This window comes from Macaca thibetana, chromosome 3, assembly GCF_024542745.1.
Source record: "Macaca thibetana thibetana isolate TM-01 chromosome 3, ASM2454274v1, whole genome shotgun sequence".
Classification (NCBI taxonomy): Eukaryota; Metazoa; Chordata; class Mammalia; order Primates; family Cercopithecidae; genus Macaca; species Macaca thibetana.
In genome coordinates, this window is record NC_065580.1 from 104,043,034 (window position 1) to 104,062,899 (window position 19,866).

Below are 19,866 nucleotides of genomic sequence, written 5' to 3' on the forward strand. Positions count from 1 at the left end.
CTGCTTTTAAATATACGATCCATTTTGTTTGGCTTCTAACCAATAAAAAGTGGATTAGAGGATAAAACTGTTTTTAAGAAAAAGTTTTACTAAATGTGATCTCGCGATACAATATTTCATAAATGTAAATAGCATGATACAAGCAACTAATGTAATCCAGATGAGTCCAGTCTCTTCTGCTGTTTGTTTGGCTTGTGGTCATCAGAAGAAGGGGGAAAGAGACAAAGTGAAAGGTGGGGATCAAGAGATGTGAGCAGGCTTCAGAGCCCGGGCACCCATGGGCCAGCATGGAGAGAGATTCCACTTGCCCCTCCATGGACAGTCAGTGATGGTCATGGGCACCCAGGACTGCCCTTCCCATGGTCATAGGGACTGAGCAGTTAGTCATGCAGCCCTCAGGTCTCTTAGGGGCAGCCGTTCCCAAGTCCTGCTTCCCTCTTCCTAGCCTGTCTGTGGAAGCAGCAAGGAGCATTACATCAATGAATTTATTGATGCGGCAGCTGTAGCATCTCTTTCCTCCTACAGCAAGAACCATAGTGTGGGAAGTGGTGTGGTTTTCTCTTCTTCCTTCTTACATGCCTTTTCTTTACCTCCCTGCCCCCATTCCCTTTCTGGTAGTCTTGCTGTTGCTTCCTTTTCCCCCTCAATCAGCATTCCTAGAAGTGAAAAGGAATGCAAGTGAAACTGTAGAAGATAAACATGGAGACAGCATAGCATAATCTAATAGGCACAGACTCTGGGGACAGACAGAACAACGCTTGGATCCTGCCTCTTTTTATCTGTTACTACTTATATGACCCTGGGTATGTTACTTTCTTTTCTAGAATCTTCATGTCTTCCTTTAGAAAGTGAATCTAATAATGCTTGCCCTGCCACTGGGGCCTTATGAGTTTATCAGGCACCTAGCACAATGCTTGGAACAGAGACACCCTCAAAAAATTCAAGCTATAATTGCTGTCATTGTTATGGATATATGCATGATTCAGCCTTTAAATTTGAAAGTGGAAAAACAGCTGGTTTGGGGTTGTGGCTTCTATATTCTATGATTTGAATATCTTTACCTCAACTATACATAGGTAGAAGCCAACTTTATTCCAGAAGAATATTTTTTATTTGGCCTTTTATAATAGAAACACCTTTCCATAGAGAAATAGTTCTGACATTGTTTGCCTTCATTTAGAACCTTTTTATCTCACCCTGTAACATCCTCTTAACTATTCCACTTGTCCGTCTTCTGTCCACTGTTACAAGATTGTTTTCTTAAGAGATATTTAGGCTTAATGAGATAGTAAATGAAAACTATTCATTATAATAAGTATCAGTTTATGACTCTCCCTCCCTGCTTGCCCACAGGGAAAACAAAGGAGACTTGAGGGAAAAGGACAGATATATTAATTTAAAAAAAGGAGAGAGAGAGAAAATTTGAAGAGGGATGGGATGGCCCACCTGATTGGCTGCAGCAGCCCTGAATCCTCTTCTCCGGTCTCTGTCTGAGCTTTCCTGTTCAGGGATCCCCATATCCCTGTCTTAGTCATTTTTGTTTAAGTAACTAGATTTGTAAGTAACATAAGGGCTGTGTCCGTATCTAGGATGTGGAACATTTTAAAACCTCAGTGCAAAGTTTTTGAATGTATGGAAGGAAGGGACAGAGAAAGAAGGAAAAGAAGGGAGAAGGAAATGAAGAAAAGAAGAAAGATGGACAATGTGTTTGTTCACAGGCCAGGGGGCCATCAGCCAGATTCATGCTTGGTCTAGCTGAGTTCGTTCTGTTGGAGAGATTTAGCCTGTGTGCATGTGCATCAGGGTCAAAGTCGCAATGCCATGCCTTCACTTGCCAACAACCCGCTTGCCACTCTGTGGTTGAGTGGTTCTCCCTCCCACTTGTCTTGATCTAATCAAGATAGTGAGGTTTTAAACAATTGTTAAATTAGCACTTGTTGTCATTAACATGCTTAATTATTGCCTACACTACTTTTCTTCCCTATAACTCAGATTTTTCACATGCCTTATCTCTGTATTAGCATATTTTTGAGATAGAAGAGACATGTAGAATTATTGCTGTCTCAAAATAGAAAGTGGAGGCAGGAAAATTGAAATCTCTTGCCTGGAGTTACATGGTTACTGGAAGGGTTAGGTCTAGAATCCAAATCTCCCAGCCCACTGTGCTTCCCTCTAGACCACACAGACCACAGTGGTACAAATCTGTTTTTAGCCAGAGCCTCCTCCTGTGTAAGCTATTCTTGATTCGGCCTTCCCCCAGCCCCGCCCACCCCCCCACTTAAATTGGTCTAGCAGTGTGAAAGGAAAAGGGCAGAAAATAGTTTCACACAGTCTCTTTTCTTTGCTTTGCTATGAGAAATATAGTAAAGATTTATCTTATATTTGTTTTGTGCTTAATTTTTATTATGTCCAAAGGTGATGTGATAACATTGTCATGAGTATTTCTTATTAAGAAATACTGTGAGGAGTTATTTTTGCTTCAAGCCTGTAATTGCGCAGTTTACAATGTTGGTTTAGCTCCAATCATTGTATCAGAATATACAAAGTGACATATTAGAAAGGACTGGATTACTGAATATATAAGCATACAAGCTTTTCTTGCAGAGATGATCTTTTTTTAAGATTTAGATGGGACCTTAGAAATTGTCTGGTTCACCTCCCTCACTTAACAGCTGAGGTAACGAAGGCCTAAGAAGGTGAAGTGAATAAGTGCTCAGTATTAAAAGGCAGGAGTGTGTGCAATTTTGCCATGTTGCCTATTAAATTGCAGATGGATAAACATCTCAGAATAAAAAACCCTTGGTCTTTCCTAGCCTCATGACTTTATGAGCCCAGCACCTTGGATGTGCCCTTTCTTTGCTCTAGTGAAGACCGTGGTGACAACATCCTCCCTGGTGTCCAGAGTTTGAAAATCTTTCCCAATGGTAATTACCTTATGAACTTCTTTGCCTCACATTTCTCCTGCTTGACTTTACCAATTCTCTATCAGTTTTTCCCTTAACCTTTTCTAGTGAACTTTTTATTGTTGTTGCAGAGCCATCAAATTTATTTCTCTCATCTGCAGTTCTGATGTTCACATCTTTCTGCTGGTGAATATAGCTTGTAAGGAGTCTACTTTCATTAAATATCTATTTTCCAATCTCAGCGGTATGCATTCTACCCTTAGAGCAGAAGTCACAGAGGGCCACCTGGTTTGTGTATTTTAAAGATCTGAATGTAAGTGATTTAGTGGTCTAGCTGGCCTTTTCATGCATATATGTTCCCAACCTTCTCCCTGCAGCTGCCTAGGACTAAAAGACTTGCTGTATTTTGCAGAAGGCTTCCTTTTATAACCTCAGTATCTAGGACAATATTTCAGTAGCCCTAATTATGGCAAAGATTTGAACCTCTCAAGCATATATGCAAAACTTAGTGTATACATGAGTGGGCCTAACTCATGATATTTGAAGTCTTATCATTTTAACCTCATGAACACTGGAGTTTTTGTCACCTCTATGCTTTTCTTAAACTTAATTTCCACTAGGTGATACCTTGCCCAAGAAGTGATATAGGTAAGTGATGGCCCATCAGATAGAAGCTTGGAAAACAAATGCTGTAGGCACCACACTGAGCAGGCATAGAAAGTTGGGCAAGGAAAAGGGGTGTAAAGACAATTCAGGCTGATCAGGTGCCTCAAGTAAATATTCTCTTAATGTGATCAAATGACTTCACAGTTCATAATGGGCCATAGCTTCAGCTGTATTTTCTTTCACACCGCCAGATTCCTGGGCTAAAAGGAAGCCAAGAGGAGGGAGTAAAAGGAAGCAAAGAAGGTTTGATAAATAAGATTAGGTATCTTATATAATCCATATCTTTTCATAAATATGGATTTAAAAAGTTATCATTTTGAGATGTGGTAGGGACCACCCAGGAATTAGCATTTTGTGCATCTTTATTGTATTAAGTGGATAGGAGAAAAGACACAGTATGAATCTGAATACAGAGTATAAATGTGAATAAGATATGTATTCTAGCCTTTTGAGAGAGAGATTTTAAATTCTCTTTAGTGTTTACATCTTGAGTTAATGACCTTTGGCCTTAAGGATTTGATACTATTTTGAGGCTACTTCTAATTGGCCCATTTAAACCGAATTTAAATTTAATTCTCCCAGGTCTCACTTAGATGCTTGATAAGACATTTGGTGTTTACTTTCATAATTGTCAGTGTGATTTAATTGTTGGTTTTACACTTTGAGTTTTTATAAGTTTGAAGTCATTCTTTAAGGAAATTTAGATGAATTAAATATACAAAAATGGCTTCTGAGTCTGTTTTTCCTACAGAGAATACAATACTTTATCTTGACATTAAAAAAAAAAAAAGGGAGTGAGTTCCAAAATGGGAAAATGCTATTGTGAAGTGAACTTCACATCAGAAATATATGGGTTCCAGAGCTAAGCTGACCAGTTATATAATATGGAACAAGTACTTAGTCTGTCCACTTCTTTGTTTTCTCAACTATAAATAGGAAAAATAATGATACTTCGCTATAGATTTGTTGGCCAAATTAAATATAGTAGTACATGGAAAATGCTTAGCAAGTACCTGACACATAGCAAATTCTCTCTAAATGTGAGCTTCTGTTGGTAATAATGATGAATACTATTGTAAAATCCCAAAGGAACTTGGGAGAACTTGACAAAAGGATTCTAGAGTTCAATTCAAAGAATACGATTATAAGATTATACAGGTGTTAGGTTCCAGCCCAAGCAGAGGTCTGAGGGGAATTGTTGGGGTAGCGGGTAGCTGAAAGAACACTTGAGAGACCACAGGTAGGTGAGACATGGCTTTATTCAGCAACTCACTCACACTGTTGGTGTTGCATTTATGCACCTCCCAGACAATAGTGGCTCAGAGCCAGGTGATGAGTCCTCCCATGTTATGGCTACATAGGTATGACTATATAATGCACGGGATTGTGCGCCTGCACTCCAATCCTGCTGTGTCATGCTGTGCCGGATATGTGTACCTTGGGCTATACTTGACTGCAGTGTAAAATTTGCATTTTCAGATTATTCATTATTAAGCAAAAGTGAATGACAATAGTGTACACTCAACTTTGGCCTTACAGGCACCTTTACAGAAAGGGTCCTTTTAAGAAAAAATATTCCAAGGCATGATCTGTTTTCCTAGCAGTCTCTCTTAGTCCTTCGATATGTAAGTCATTTTCATTAGAAACAGCTATCATGTCATCATTGTGGTCAGTTTTCTTTTCTTTATTGTCAACTGAACTGACTGCCAGATTTTCACGGGTCACTGGCCTTGCATGTGACAGGCACAGTTCTCCAATAACACTTTAACTGCATTAAACCTGACATAATTTGCAAGATTTGTAGTTTTCCTCTGCAGCCAATTTGTGTTGTATTTGCAGTAATTTCCTACAGCCAGTGAGGGATTAACCAATAGAATGTTGGTAGCAGGCAGAGATTCATCTAGTGTTAAATGCAGGAGGATATTTGAATACAGACTAATTTTATAAGTGGTCAGTTAGTTTTTGAGTGCATATCTGTGTTACGTTTTGCTTTTCTACGATTACAGCAACTGGGATAATTAAAACTTCCTTAAGCAGGAGGATCCACCCTCTTCCCTTCAATTACATATGTAAAAACTTAGAATGTGTTGTTAACTCTAACCACATGTGCTAATGTGGCATTTCAAAGCAATGAAGAGAGGACAAGATGAATTAGGTTAAAAATAGTGTTGGAAACTGGCCAACCATTTGGAGAGAAGAAATAGATTCCCTACCTCATCCCATATCACACAATACATTTCAGACAAACAAGGTATTTAAATTCAAAAAAAGAAATTTCATAAATCACAGAAGGACATAAAGGATATGTTGATATGGAAGCAGGATAGACCTTTCTATGTAAGTTAGCAAAGGCAGTAAACACAATACTGAGCTTTAGTGATAGACTTCTCAAAATTGGGTCCAGAAGAATATAAACCAAAGTGTGTATTAATGATAACTATCCCTGCGTGTTAGAATTACAGGTGGTATCTGAGTCTCCTCTTGCTCTTTCTCTTCCGTATATTTTGTACATTTTCTGAAAATGACATATACAACTTTTGTAAAAAGGCCCTGTGATAGAAAGAACCAGCAGGAAAACAACTATGTAATTGTATCCGAAATGGTGGTAAGGAAACAACAAGGGCCAATTCATAAATCAGGAAAATTAATTTTTTTCAAAAGGAAGTAAGTTATTAAAAGGGCAGTGACCATGTGTTTATGGAGCTTGTTTGTATTTCAGTTCTCATGAACTAACCCAAGTCCTTTGCAGGACTGCAGAAATGTGCACAGCTGCTTTATAGATTCTGTCCCCTCCCATCTCTGTATCTCCTCTTGAGCATAGGCCAAGTCATTCAAGTCATTGATCTCTGACTATGTTTCACCTTGTCAAAGTGATTCCATAATTTCACACTTTGCTTATAATCCACTTTACTACTTTGCAGCATTTTACAATGAGACAGTTCTCCTCATACACCATTCTCATTCCTTGGCTTCTCTAGTCTGCTCTGTGGCTTCTTGTTCCCTTTTCTGTCTCCTGACTATTGGTTTTCCATCTTCATGCTTCCCTGGACAGTCTCATCCAGCTACCACCGTAATTCCTATACCTTCTGGTTGGCCTCTCTTCCAAGCTCCACATGTCTCCACCAATACTCCTTCAGGCAATTCCACATGCCTGAAGGAAACTCACCTTCTGTGTGTCTGATCTCAGTGGATGATGTTACTCAATGCCCAGACCAGGGGCCTCAAGAGACAACCTTGACTTTCTGTTTCTCTTACTTTACATATTCAGCCAGTCACCAAGAACTGATGATGCTACCTCCCAAATATATCTCTTTTCATGGCCCACACTGCTATTTCCAACCCAAATGCCCTTCAATCAATGATAACATTCTTATCACTTATTTAGACTGTTAAAATGACGTATCAGTAATCTCCCTGTGTTAATATTCTTTCTTCATTTTCAGTGCTACCATAAAAAATATGACTATTTGTAGCAGTATTATAGCCAAACAGTAGAAATAATCCAAATATCCATCAACTGATAAATGGATAATAAGTGTGGTATATCCACACAATAGAATATTCTTTAATAATAAAAATAACTGAAGTTCTGATACATACTACAACATGGATAAACATTAAATACATTATGGTAAGTGAAAGAAACCAGTCAGAAAGACCTCATATTATTATAAGGCCATTCATATAAAATGTCCAGAATAGGCAAATTCAAGGCGACAGAAAGTATGTTATGTTAGTGGTTGCCTAGGACTAGGAGTAGGGGAATGAGAAATGATAGCTACTGGGTACAGAGTTTCCTTTTGGGTAAGAAAAATGTTCTGAAATTAGATTGTGGTGATGTGACTATACTAAAAACCATTGTATATTTTAAAAGGTAAGTTATATATGAATTACATCTCAATAAACTTGTTTAAAAACAACATTTTTTAGTGTAAAGATAAAACATGTTCTTTGTATATATTTAGAAAATTTAGATGAACTAAAAGAGGAAAATTTATTTATTTTTTATTTTTCCATAATTTATTGGGGTACAGGTGGTATTTGGTAACATGAGTAAGTTCTTCAGTGGCGATTTGTGAGATTTTGGTGCACCCATCACCTATGTATACACTGTACCATATTTGTAGTCTTTTATCCCTCGCCCTCCTCCCACTCTTTCTCCCAAGTCCTGAAGTCTATTGTATCATTCTGATGTATTTGTGTCCTCATAGCTTAGCTCCCATATAGCAGTGAAAACATACGATGTTTGGTTTATCACTTAGAATAATAGTCTCCAGTCTCATCCAGGTCACTGCAAATGCTGTTAATTCATTCCTTTTTATGCCTGCATAGTATTCCATTTTATATATGTGTGTGTGTGTGTGTGTGTGTGTGTATGTGTTTGTATGTGTGTGTGTGTATATATGTGTGTATATATACTCACATACACACACACACACACCACAGTTTCTTTATACACTTGTTGATTGATGGGCATTTGGGTTGGTTCCATGATTTTGCAGTTATGAATTGTGCTGCTATAAACATGCATGTGCAAGTATCTTTTTCAAATAATGACTTCTTTTCGTCTGAGTAGACACCCAGTAGTGGGATTGCTGGATCAAATGGTAGTTCTACTTTTAGTTCTTTAAGGAATCTCCACACTGTTTCCATAGTGGTTGTACTAGTTTACATTCCCACCGGCAGTGTAAAAGTGTTCCCTGTTTACTGCATCCACGCCAACATCTACTGTTTTTTGATTATGGCTGTTCTTGCAGGAGTAAGGTGGTATTTCATTGTGGTTGTGATTTGCATTTCACTGATCATTAGTGATGTTGACCATTTTTTCGTAGGTTTGTTGGCCATTTGTGTATCTTTTTTTTTTTTTTTTTTTTTTTTTTTTGAGATTGTCTATTCATGTCCTTAGCCCACTTTTTGATGGGGTTGGTTTTTTTTTTTTTTTTTTTTTTTTAACTGATTTGTGTTTGTTGTAGATTCTGGATATTACTCCCTTGTCAGATGTACAGATTGTGAAGATTTTCTCCCACTCTGTGGGTTATCTGTTTACTGTGCTGACTGTTCCTTTTGCCATGCAAAAGCTCTTTAGTTTAATTAGATCCCAGCTATTTATATTTGTTTTTATTGCATTTGCTTTTGGGTTTTTGGTCATGAAATCCCTGCCTAAGCCAATGTCTAGATGTTTCTGCTGAGAAATCTGCTGTTAATTTGATGGGTTTTCCTTTATAGGTTACCTAGTGTTTCTGTCTCATAGCTCTTAAGATTCTTCCTTCGTCTTAACTTTGTGTAATTTGATGACAATGTGCGTAGGTGAAGATCTTTTAGCACTGAATTTCCCAGGTGTTCTTTGAGCTTCTTGTATTTGGTCTAGGTCTCTCACAAGGACAGGGAAGTTTTCCTTGATTACTCCCCCAAACATCTTTTCCAGGCTTTTAGAATTCTCTTCTTCCTCAGGTATACCGATTTTTCTTAGGTTGGTTTGTTTAACATAATCCCAGACTTCTTGGAGGCTTTGTTCATATTTTCTTATTCTTTTTTCTTTGCCTTTGTTGGATTGGGTTAATCCAAAGACCTTGTCTTTGAGCTCTGATTTTTTTTCTTCTCTTTGTTCAGTTCTGTTTCTGAGACTTCCCAGAGCATTTTGTATTTCTAAAAGTGTGTCCAAAGTTTCTTGAATTTTTGATTGTTTTTTCTTTAAGCTATCTATTTCCGTGAATATTTTTCCTTTCACTTCTTATATCATTTTTTGGATTTCCTTGCATTGGGCTTTGTCTTTCTCTGGTCCCTCCCTGATTAGTTTAATAACTAACCTCCTGAATTCTTGTTCGGGTAAATCAGGGATTTCTTCTTGGTTTGCTAGTGAGCTAGTGTGATTTTTTGGGAGCATTGAAGAGCCTTGTTTTGTCATATTACCAGTGTTGGTTTTCTGATTCCTTCTCATTTGGGTAGGCTCTGTCAGAGGGAAGGTCTATGGCTGAAAGCTGTTGTTCAGGTTCTTTTGTCCTATGGGGTGTTCTCTTGATGTAGTACTCTTCCCCTTTTCCTATGGATGTAGCTTCCTGTGTGCTGAACTACAGTGATTGTTGTCTCTCTTCTGGGTCTTAGCCACCCAGCAAGTCTGCCTGGCTCTGGGCTGGTACTGCGGGTTGTCTGCACAAAGTCCTGTGATGTGAACCGTCTGTGGGTCTCTTAGCTGTGAATACCAGTGCCTGTTCCGGTGGAGGTGGTGGAGAGTTCAGTGGTCTCCATGAAGGTCCTTAGCTTTGGTGGTTTAATGCTCTATTTTTGTGCTGGTTGGCCTCCTGCCAGGAGGTGGTACTTTCCAGAAAGCATCAGCTGTAGTAGTGTGGAGAGGAACCGACAGTGGTTGGGGCCCTAGAACTCCCACGATTATATGCCCTTTGTCTTCTACTACCAGGGTGGGTAGGGAGAGACCACCAGGTGGGGGTGGGACTAGATGTGTCTGAGCTCAGTCTGTCATTGAGGGGGTCTTGCTGCAGCTGCTGTCCAGGATGGGAGCAAGATTCCCAGGTCACTAGAGTTGTGTACCTAGGAGGATTATGACTGCCCCTGCTGAGTCATGCAGGTTGTCAGGGAAGTGGGGGAAAGCCAGGAGTCACAGGCCTCACCCAGATCCCATGCAAACTGAAGGGCTGGTCTCACACCCATCATGCCCCTGCCAACAGCCCCAAGTCTCTTTCCAGGAGGAGGGTGAGACAGGCTTGAAAATTTGCCTGAGACTATCCACTTCCCAGCTGCGAGAGAAAAGGACTTTAGTTCTTCCCCTGCCTGTGAAGTCTGCATGCCCAATTTGTGCCCTCCCTGGAGTTCTGACCAGGAGGCTTCTCGCCCCTGGCCCTTCTCGTTCAAATTATTACAAAGTTCAGCTAGATAATTCCTTCTCCCCATGGAATGTTACCCCCTGTTCCTCTGGCAACCCTCCCAATGGATCCCTGTGGTGCCAGGCAGAAATGGGCTGCTTGGGGAACCAGCAAGCTCCTAGGGCCTTTCTGCTGCTTTCTCTACCCCCATATTTTGCTTGGCTCTGTAACTTGACTCAGCTTCAAGTAAAGTCAGAAACTTCTTCCGCAAACAGAACTTCAGCTTCTGCAGTGGGAGTGTGTTTTCGGGACAGGAGGGTCTCCCTTTCCCACTTTTGCGGTTGGGGCACTCACAGTATTTGGGGTGTCTCCCAGGTCTTGCTTCCTTGAGAGGGTCTGTGGGTCCTCTCAGGATTGCTGGTTTGTAATGCAAGCTTACCCTGCTTCTCTGTCTGGAGCTGCAGTCTAGTCCTGCCTCCCGTCTGTCGTGATCCCCTGAATCGAAAATTTAAAATCATTAATAATCTAACCATTCTGAAATAGATATAAATCCAACTATTATTCAATATATGTAAATGTTTGTATATGTGTATACACGCACTATGTATGTCTTTGTATCCATATCCTTCTAGACTTTTTTCTTTGCATACATGTATATTCTGTTTTATAAAAATTGGATCATACTGTACCTACTGCTTTATAATCCATTGTTTAAACTTTCATTATTTCATTATTCAATAGCATACATTATTTTAAAGGCTACATACTTAACCAGTCCCCTTTTGTCAAACATATAAACTGTTTCTGATATTGGTATGTATACAATTACTTAATGAATATTTTTGTAGCTAAATTTGTATGCATCCTGATGAATTTATACTTTTCCATGAGTATGAATTGGAGCTGGTTATGTTACTTCCCTGCTTTAAAAGATTTTGTAGTTCCCTGCTATCTTCCATATTGAATTGAAATTTCTAAGCCTGAAATACTATGTTCTTTACATAGAAATACTATGTTCTTTTACTAGAACATTATTTTTCTGGCCATATCTTCTACATTTTCTTCCTTAAGACCTTTTACTGATATTGAAATATTTTTTATTCTCCATATACACCATGCATTTCAAGTTTCTGTGCTTTTAAAGAGTTTCCTTCGCCCGGAGAGGCAGTCTTGACCCGGTGGTAAAATTACCATTAATTTCTGAAGACCCAGCTGAAATGATGTTCCACAATGCATTCCCTGGTCCTCCTCCTGGAACTGTTAGTAAATTTTTCGTCTGTGCTCCCTGGTCCTCTGAGCATATGGCTGCTATAGTACTTATATCATATAGTACAATCATTTAATACATTGATTCCATACCTCATCCTCAGGTAGAAGATGTTGGATTGTATTCTATTCTTCTTTATGACCTCAATACCCAACTTGTGCCGCACATGCAGACACACAGGCACATATAGTTCATGCCCACCATGTATTTTTTAAAGTTTTTTGTTTTGAAATAATTATTGACTCGTGGGAAGATGCAAAAATAGTACATAGAATCTCATATACTCTTCACTCAGCTTCCCCTAATGGTGACAGTTACAGAGCTATGTTTTGGGACAAGAAGAGGACTCTATAGGGAGCAGTGAATTTTAAGAAATTCACATAAGAGGTGGTGTCACCCCATCAAAGACAGCAGAAGGTCAGGAAGGATCTGCCTGTAACTAGAAGAAAAAATATAGGAAAGCAAATGGAAGAAAAAGTAGGCTATTCTCAGGGTTTTTATTTCTTCTCTTTTTGTTTTTCCCTTAAAAGACATTTAGAGACGTTTGAAGTTCAGGTGGTATAGCAAGATGAGAGTGCCAAAATCCAACGTTTGTGTTAAATTGAAAACTTTCAGGAGGCAGAAAGAATAATCTAGAATATACATAGACTGAATGAAGTTAGCAGTTGAGAAGAGAAAAAGTGGGAACCTAGGTATATGATGGGTATACATGAAAATGTTTTTTAAAAAGAAAAGCTTAGTGAAGTCTAGCCACATAGGCTTTAGAGAAGTAAAGTTTTAAATAATGGTTTTTGACAGAGCGAGAGGGGTAAATGGTCAGGTTATAATTAAATCACATTAAAGTTGATTTGCAGTAGCCATTGTGGAAAGGACAAGGCCAGCCATTTAGCAACTGTGCAGCTGTTTATTTTTCTGGAGCTATAGCTTTTCACTTTCGTAGTTCTCTTACTTCCTTGTTTTGAAACATTATTGTTTCAAAATTGTTTTGAAAGTCAAGCTATAGTTTATAAATAAAGAAATTCTCAGTTATTAATAGTATGCTCATTCTTGTCCAGTGTAACAGGGAGTCCATAATGAGATGAATGGAAGATTAATGGAAAAATATTTAAATCTAGGATTAGAGTTGGATTTGACAGAAGAAGCAATTAGGAGCAACTGTAGGGGAAGGTCTGCCATCAAAGACCTCATAGAATAACATTCTCCCTGTGTGTACTTAGCAAATACTTGTTGATAGACATGCTGGCTGGTAACTAATTACAATGTGATGACCAAAGACCAGCTTCTTGGAAGTAGGGTTGTTAATACAGGAATAGAATACCAGGGGAGTTTGAGTAATTTCCTTCTCTGCAGATGTTTATACTAATGTGGATACTCAACAGCCTAAAGATAATTTGGGGAAAAATCTGTCTAAAAGTAGGGGGATAAATTAAATAGCTTTTAAAGGACATCACTATTCTTATTTCTTTAATTGTCATGTGGACAACTCTGTAAAATGCCCATTTTTTTCCTCAATTTTATATTCTTTTTTTTAAATTATACTTTAAGTTCTAGGGTACTGTGCACAACGTGCAGGTTTGTTACATAGGTATACATGTGCCATGTTGGTGTGCTGCACCCATTAACTCATCATTTACATTAGGTATATCTCCTAATGCTATCCCTCCCCCCTCCTGCCTCCCCCATCCCCCCTCCCCCCACCCCATGACAGGCCCCGGTGTGTGATGTTCCTCTTCCCGTGTCCAAGTGTTCTCATTGTTCAGTTTCCACCTCTGAATGAGAACATGCAGTGTTTGGTTTTATGTTCTTGCGATAGTTTGTTGAGAATGATGATTTCCAGCTGCATCCATGTCCCTACAAAGGACATGAACTCATCCTTTTTTATGACTGCATAGTAATCCATGGTATATATGTGCCACATTTTCTTAATGCAATCTGTCATTGATGGACATTTGGGTTGGTTCCAAGTCTTTGTTATTGTGAATAGTGCCACAATAAACATACGTGTGCATGTGTCTTTATAGCAGCATGATTTATAATCCTTTGGGTATATACCCAGTAATGGGATGGCTGGGTCAAATGGTATTTCTAGTTCCAGATCCTTGAGGATTCGCCACACTGTCTTCCGCAATGGTTGAACTAGTTTACAGTCTCACCAACAGTTTAAAAGTGTTCAGATTTCTCCACATCCTCTCCAGCACCTGTTTTTTCCTGACTTTTTAATGATTGCCATTCTAACTGGTGTGAGATGGTATCTCATTGTGGTTTTGATTTGCATTCCTCTGATGGCTAGTGATGATGAGCATTTTTTCATGTGTCTGTTGGCTGCATAAATGTCTTCTTTTGAGAAATGTCTGTTCATATCCTTTGCCCACTTTTTGATGGGGTTGTTTTTTTCTTGTAAATTTGTTTGTAGGTTCTGGATATTAGCCCTTTGTCAGATGAGTAGATTGCAAAAATGTTCTCCCATTCTGTAGGTTGCCTGTTCACTCTGATGGTAGTTTCTTTTGCTGTGCAGAAACTCTTTAGTTTAATTAGATCCCATTTGTCAATTTTCACTTTCGTTGCCATTGCTTTTGGTGTTTTAGACATGAAGACGTTGCCCATGCCTATGTCCTGAATGGTATTGCCTAGGTTTTCTTCTAGGGTATGGTTTTAGGTCTAACATTTAAGTCTCTAATCCATCTTGAATTAATTTTTGTATAAGGTGTAAGGAAGGGATCCAATTTCAGCCTTCTACATATGGCTAGCCAGTTTTCCAGGCACCATTTATTAAATAGGGAATCCTTTCCCCATTTCTTGTTTTTGTCAGGTTTGTCAAAGATCAGATGATTGTAGATGTGTGGTATTATTTCTGAGGGCTCTGTTCTGTTCCATTGGTCCATATCTCTGTTCCAGTACCATACTGTTTTGGTTACTGTAGGCTTGTAGTATAGTTTGAAGTCAGGTAGTGTTATGCCTCCAGCTTTGTTCTTTTGGCTTATGATTGTCTTGGCAATGTGGGCTCTTTTTTGGTTCCATATGAACTTTAAAGTAGTTTTTTCCAATTCTTTGAAGAAGTCATTGGTAGCTTAATGGGGAAGGCATTAAAACTATAAATTACCTTGGGCAGTATGGCCATTTTCATGATATTGATTCTTCCTATCCATGAACATGGAATGTTTTTCCATTTGTTTGTGTGCTCTTTTATTTCATTGAGCAGTGGTTTGTAGTTCTCCTTGAAGAGGTCCTTCACATCCCTTATAAGTTGGATTCCTAGGTATGTTATTCTCTTTGAAGCAATTGTGAATGGGAGTTCACTGATGATTTGGCTCTCTGTTTGTCTGTTACTGGTGTATAAGAATGCTTGTGACTTTTGCACATGGATTTTGTATCCTGGGACTTTGCTGAAGTTGCTTATCAGCTTAAGGAGGTTTTGGGCTGAGACAATGGGGTTTTCTAAATATACAATCATGTCATCTGCAAACAGGGACAGTTTGACTTCCTCTCTTCCTAATTGAATACGCTTTATTTCTTTCTCCTGCCTGATTGCCCTGGCCAGAACATCCACCACTATGTTGAATAGGAGTGGTGAGAGAGGGCATCCCTGTCTTGTGCCAGTTTTCAAGGGGAATGCGTCCAGTTTTTGCCCATTCGGTATGATATTGGCTGTGGGTTTGTCATAAATGGCCCTTATTATTTTGAGATATGTTCCATCAATACCTAATTTATTGAGAGTTTTTAGCACGAAGTGCTGTTGAATTTTGTCAAAGGCCTTTTCTGCGTCTATTGAGATAATCACATGGTTTTTGTCTTTGGTTCTGTTTATATGCTGAATTACATTTATTGATTTGCATATGTTGAACCAGCCTTGCATCCCAGGGATGAAGCACTTGATCATGGTGGATAAGCTTTTTGATATGCTGCTGCATTCAGTTTGCCAGTATTTTATTGAGGATTTTTGCATTGATGTTCATCAGGGATATTGGTCTAAAATTCTCTTTTTTTGTTGTGTCTCTGCCAGGGTTTGGTATCTGGATGACGCTGGCCTCATAAGATGAGTTAGGAAGGATTCCCTCTTTTTCTATTGATTGGAATAGTTACAGAAGGAATGGTATCAGCTCCTCCTTGTACCTGTGGTAGAATTCGGCTGTGAATCCGTCTGGTCCTGGACATTTTCTGCTTGGTAGGCTGTTCATTATTGCCTCAATTTCAGAGCCTGTTATTCGTCTATTCAGGGATTCAACTTCTTCCTGGTTTAGTCTTGGGAGAGTATATGTGTCCAGGAATTCATCCATTTCTTCTAGGTTTTCTAGTTTATTTGTGTAGAGGTGTTTATAGTATTCTCTGATGGTAGTTTGTATTTCTGTGGGGTCGGTGGTGATATCCCTTTTATCATTTTTTATTGCATCTATTTGATTCTTCTCTCTTTTCTTCTTTATTAGTCTTGCTAGTGGTCTATAAATTTTGTTGATCTTTTCAAAAAACCAGCTCCTGGATTCATTGGTTTTTTGAAGGGTTTTTTGTGTCTCTATCTCCTTCAGTTCTGCTCTGATCTTATATTTCTTGCCTTCTGCTAGGTTTTGAATGTGTTTGCTCTTGCTTCTCTAGTTCTTTTAATTGTGATGTTAGGGTGTCAATTTTAGATCTTTCCTGCTTTCTCTTGTGGGCATTTAGTGCTATAAATTTCCCTCTACACACTGCTTTAAATGTGTCCCAGAGATTCTGGTATGTTGTATCTTTGTTCTCATTGGTTTCAAAGAACATCTTTATTTCTGCCTTCATTTCGTTATGTACCCAGTAGTCATTCAGGAGCAGGTTGTTCAGTTTCCATGTAGTCGAGCGGTTTTGATTGAGTTTCTTAGTCCTGAGTTCTAGTTTGATTGCACTGTGGTCTGAGAGACAGTTTGTTATAATTTCTGTTCTTGTACATTTGCTGAGGACTGCTTTACTTCCAACTATGTGGTCAATTTTGGAATAAGTGTGATGTGGTGCTGAGAAGAATGTATATTCTGTTGATTTGGGGTGGTGAGTTCTGTAGATGTCTTTTAGTTCTGCTTGGTGCAGAGCTGAATTCAATTCCTGGATATCCTTGTTAACTTTCTGTCTCATTGATGTCTAATGTTGACAGTGGGATGTTAAAGTCTCCCATTATTATTGTATGGGAGTCTAAGTCTCTTTGTAAGTCTCTAAGGACTTGCTTTATGAATCTGGGTGCTCCTGTATTGGGTGCATATACATTTAGGATAGTTAGCTCTTCTTGTTGAATTGATCCCTCTACCATTATGTAATGGCCTTTTTTGTCTCTTTTGATCTTTGTTGGTTTAAAGTCTGTTTTATCAGGGAGTAGGTTTGCAACCCTTGCTTTTTTTTTGTTTTCCATTTGCTTGATAGATCTTCCTCCATCCCTTTATTTTGACCTTTGTGTGTCTCTGCACATGAGATGAGTCTCCTGAATACAGCAGACTGATGGGTCTTGACTCTTTATCCAATTTTCCAGTCTGTGTCTTTTAATTGGACCATTTAGCCCATTTACATTTAAGGTTAATATTGTTATGTGTGAATTTGATCCTTTCATTATGATATTAACTGGTTATTTTGCTCGTTAGTTGATGCAGTTTTTTCCTAGCTTCGATGGTCTTTACATTTTAGAATGTTTTTGTAGTGGCTGGTACCAGTTGTACCTTTCTGTGTTTAGTGCTTCCTTCAGAAGCTCTTGTAAGGCAGGCCTGGGGGTGACAAAATCTCTCAGCGTTTGCTTGTGTGTAAAGGATTTTATTTCTCCTTCACTTGTGAAGCTTAGTTTGGCTGGGTATGAAATTCTGGGTTTAAAATTCTTTTCTTTAAGAATGTTGAATATTGGCCCCCACTCTCTTCTGGCTTGTACAGTTTCTGCCAAGAGATCCACTGTTAGTCTGATTGGCTTCCCTTTGTGGGTAATCTGACCTTTCTCGTTGGCTGCCCTCAACATTTTTTCCTTCATTTCAACTTTGGTAAGTCTGACAATTGTGTGTCTTGGAGTTGCTCTTCTCGAGGAGTATCTTTTTGGTGTTCTCTGTATTTCCTGAATTTGAATGTTGGCCTGCCTGGCTAGGTTGGGGAAGTTCTCCTGGATAATATCCTGCAGAGTGTTTTCCAGCTTGGTTCCATTCTCCCCTTCACTTTGAGGTACACCAATCAGACAAAGATTTGATCTTTTCACATAGTCCCATATTTCTTGGAGGCTTTGTTCATTTCTTTTTACTCTTTTTTCTCCAAACTTCTCTTCTCGCTCCATTTCATTCATTTGATCTTCAGTCACTGATATTCTTTCTTCCAGTTGATTGAATCGGTTACTGAAGCTTGTGCATTTGTCACATAGTTCTCGTGTCATGGTTTTCAGCTCTATCAGGTCATTTAAGGACTTCTCTACATTGGTTATTCCATTTAGCCATTCGTCTAATCTTTTTCCAAGGTTTTTAGCTTCTTTGTGATGGGTTCGAAGTTCCTCCTTTAGCTTGGAGAAGTTTGATCGTCTGAAGCCTTCTTCTCTCAACTCGTCAAAGTCATTCTCCATCCAGCTTTGTTCCATTGCTGGTGAGGAGATGCGTTCCTTTGGAAGGGGAGAGGTGCTCTGATTTTTAGAATTTTCAGCTTTTCTGCTCTCTTTTTTCCCCATCTTTGTGGTTTTATCTACCTTTGGTCTTTGATGATGGTGATGTACAGATGGGGTTTGGTGTGGATGTCTTTTCTGTTTGTTAGTTTTCCTTCTAACAGTCAAGACTCTCAGCTGCAGGTCTGTTGGAGTTTGCTGCGGTCCACTGCAGACCCTGTTTGCCTGGGTATCAGCAGTGGAGGCTGCAGAAGAGTGAATATTGCTGAACAGCAAATGTTGCTTCCTGATCATTTCTCTGGAAGCTTTGTCTCAAAGGGGTACCTGGCCGTGTGAGATGTCAGTCTGCCCCTACTGGGGGGTGCCTCCCAGTTAGGCTACTCGGGGATACAGGACCCACTTGAGGAGGCAGTCTGTCCATTCTCAGATCTCAAACTCTGTGCTGGGAGAACCACTACTCTCTTCAAAGCTGTCAGACAGGGACATTTAAATCTGCAGAGGTTTCTGCTGCCTTTTGTTTGGCTATGCCCTGTCCCCAGAGATGGAGTCTACAGAGGCTGGCAGGCCTCCTTGAGCTGCGGTGGGCTTTACCCAGTTCAAGCTTACGGGCCGCTTTGTTTACCTACTCAAGCCTCAGCAATGGCGGGCGCCCCTCCCTCAGCCTCGCTGCTGCCTTGCAGTTAGATCTCAGACTGCTGTGCTAGCAATGAGGGAGGCCCCGTGTGTGGGGGACCCTCTGGGCCAGGTGCGGGATATAATCTCCTAGTGTGTCGTTTGCTAAGACCCTTGGTAAAGCGCAGTATTAGGGTGGAAGTGACCCAATTTTCCAGGTGCTGTGTGTCAAGGTTTCCCTTGGCTAGGAAAAGGAATTCCCTTACCCCTTGTGCTTCCTGGTTGAGTCAGTGCCTCGCCCTGCTTCGGCTCTTGCTCAGTGGGCTGCACCCACAATCCTTCACCCACTGTCCAACACGCCCCAGTGAAATGAACCTGGTACCTCAGTTGGAAATGCAGAAATATCCATCTTCTGAGTTGCTCATGCTGGGAGCTGTAGCCTGGAATTGTTCCTATTCGGCCATCTTAGAACAGCCAAAATGCCCATTTTTATCTTCATGCAGCTATAAGTGTGAATTGCCTTTTCTACTGTCCTATGAAATAGCACAATGGAAATCTGAACTCTGTATAATTTTCAGTATTCTTAAAAATTGCATTGATTTGCCAAAAGATAGAGTAGCTCAAGAACACTGGAGTATCCCTCAGAAAGAGATTTAGCTCTAAGGTTTTGTATCACATCAAAAATAACTTTTCTCACATATTCTGACCTTTGGTCCTGTTTTGTCTTCAAATATGAGGATGAAAAAGTTGATTTATTCCAGTAGATTCTGGCTCTAAAAATAAAATCATGAAGGTATTTCTACTGATTCATATAACAAATTTTTTTCCAACTGTTATTCCCAACTTCTGCTACCTCAGTGTATCTATCTTTTATATAGTATGGTTTTCTGATTCACCTAAAACTTACAATATACATACTTCCTGTTTTTCTTTCAACTTCTACTCACGATATCTGCTATCTCTGCAGAATTCAGTTTCCAACAATAAGATGAATGTTTTTGTTTTCAGTGTAAATTTATTAATATTATTAAA

At 39.3% G+C, this 19,866-nt stretch overlaps 1 protein-coding gene across 5 annotated transcripts in view; it reads left to right on the forward strand.

Moving 5' to 3' along the window:
- The window catches only part of BBS9 (Bardet-Biedl syndrome 9), a 510,510-nt gene that overhangs the window by 416,578 nt on the left and 74,066 nt on the right, over positions 1-19,866 (forward strand). The gene's annotated exons all lie outside the window — the stretch shown is intronic.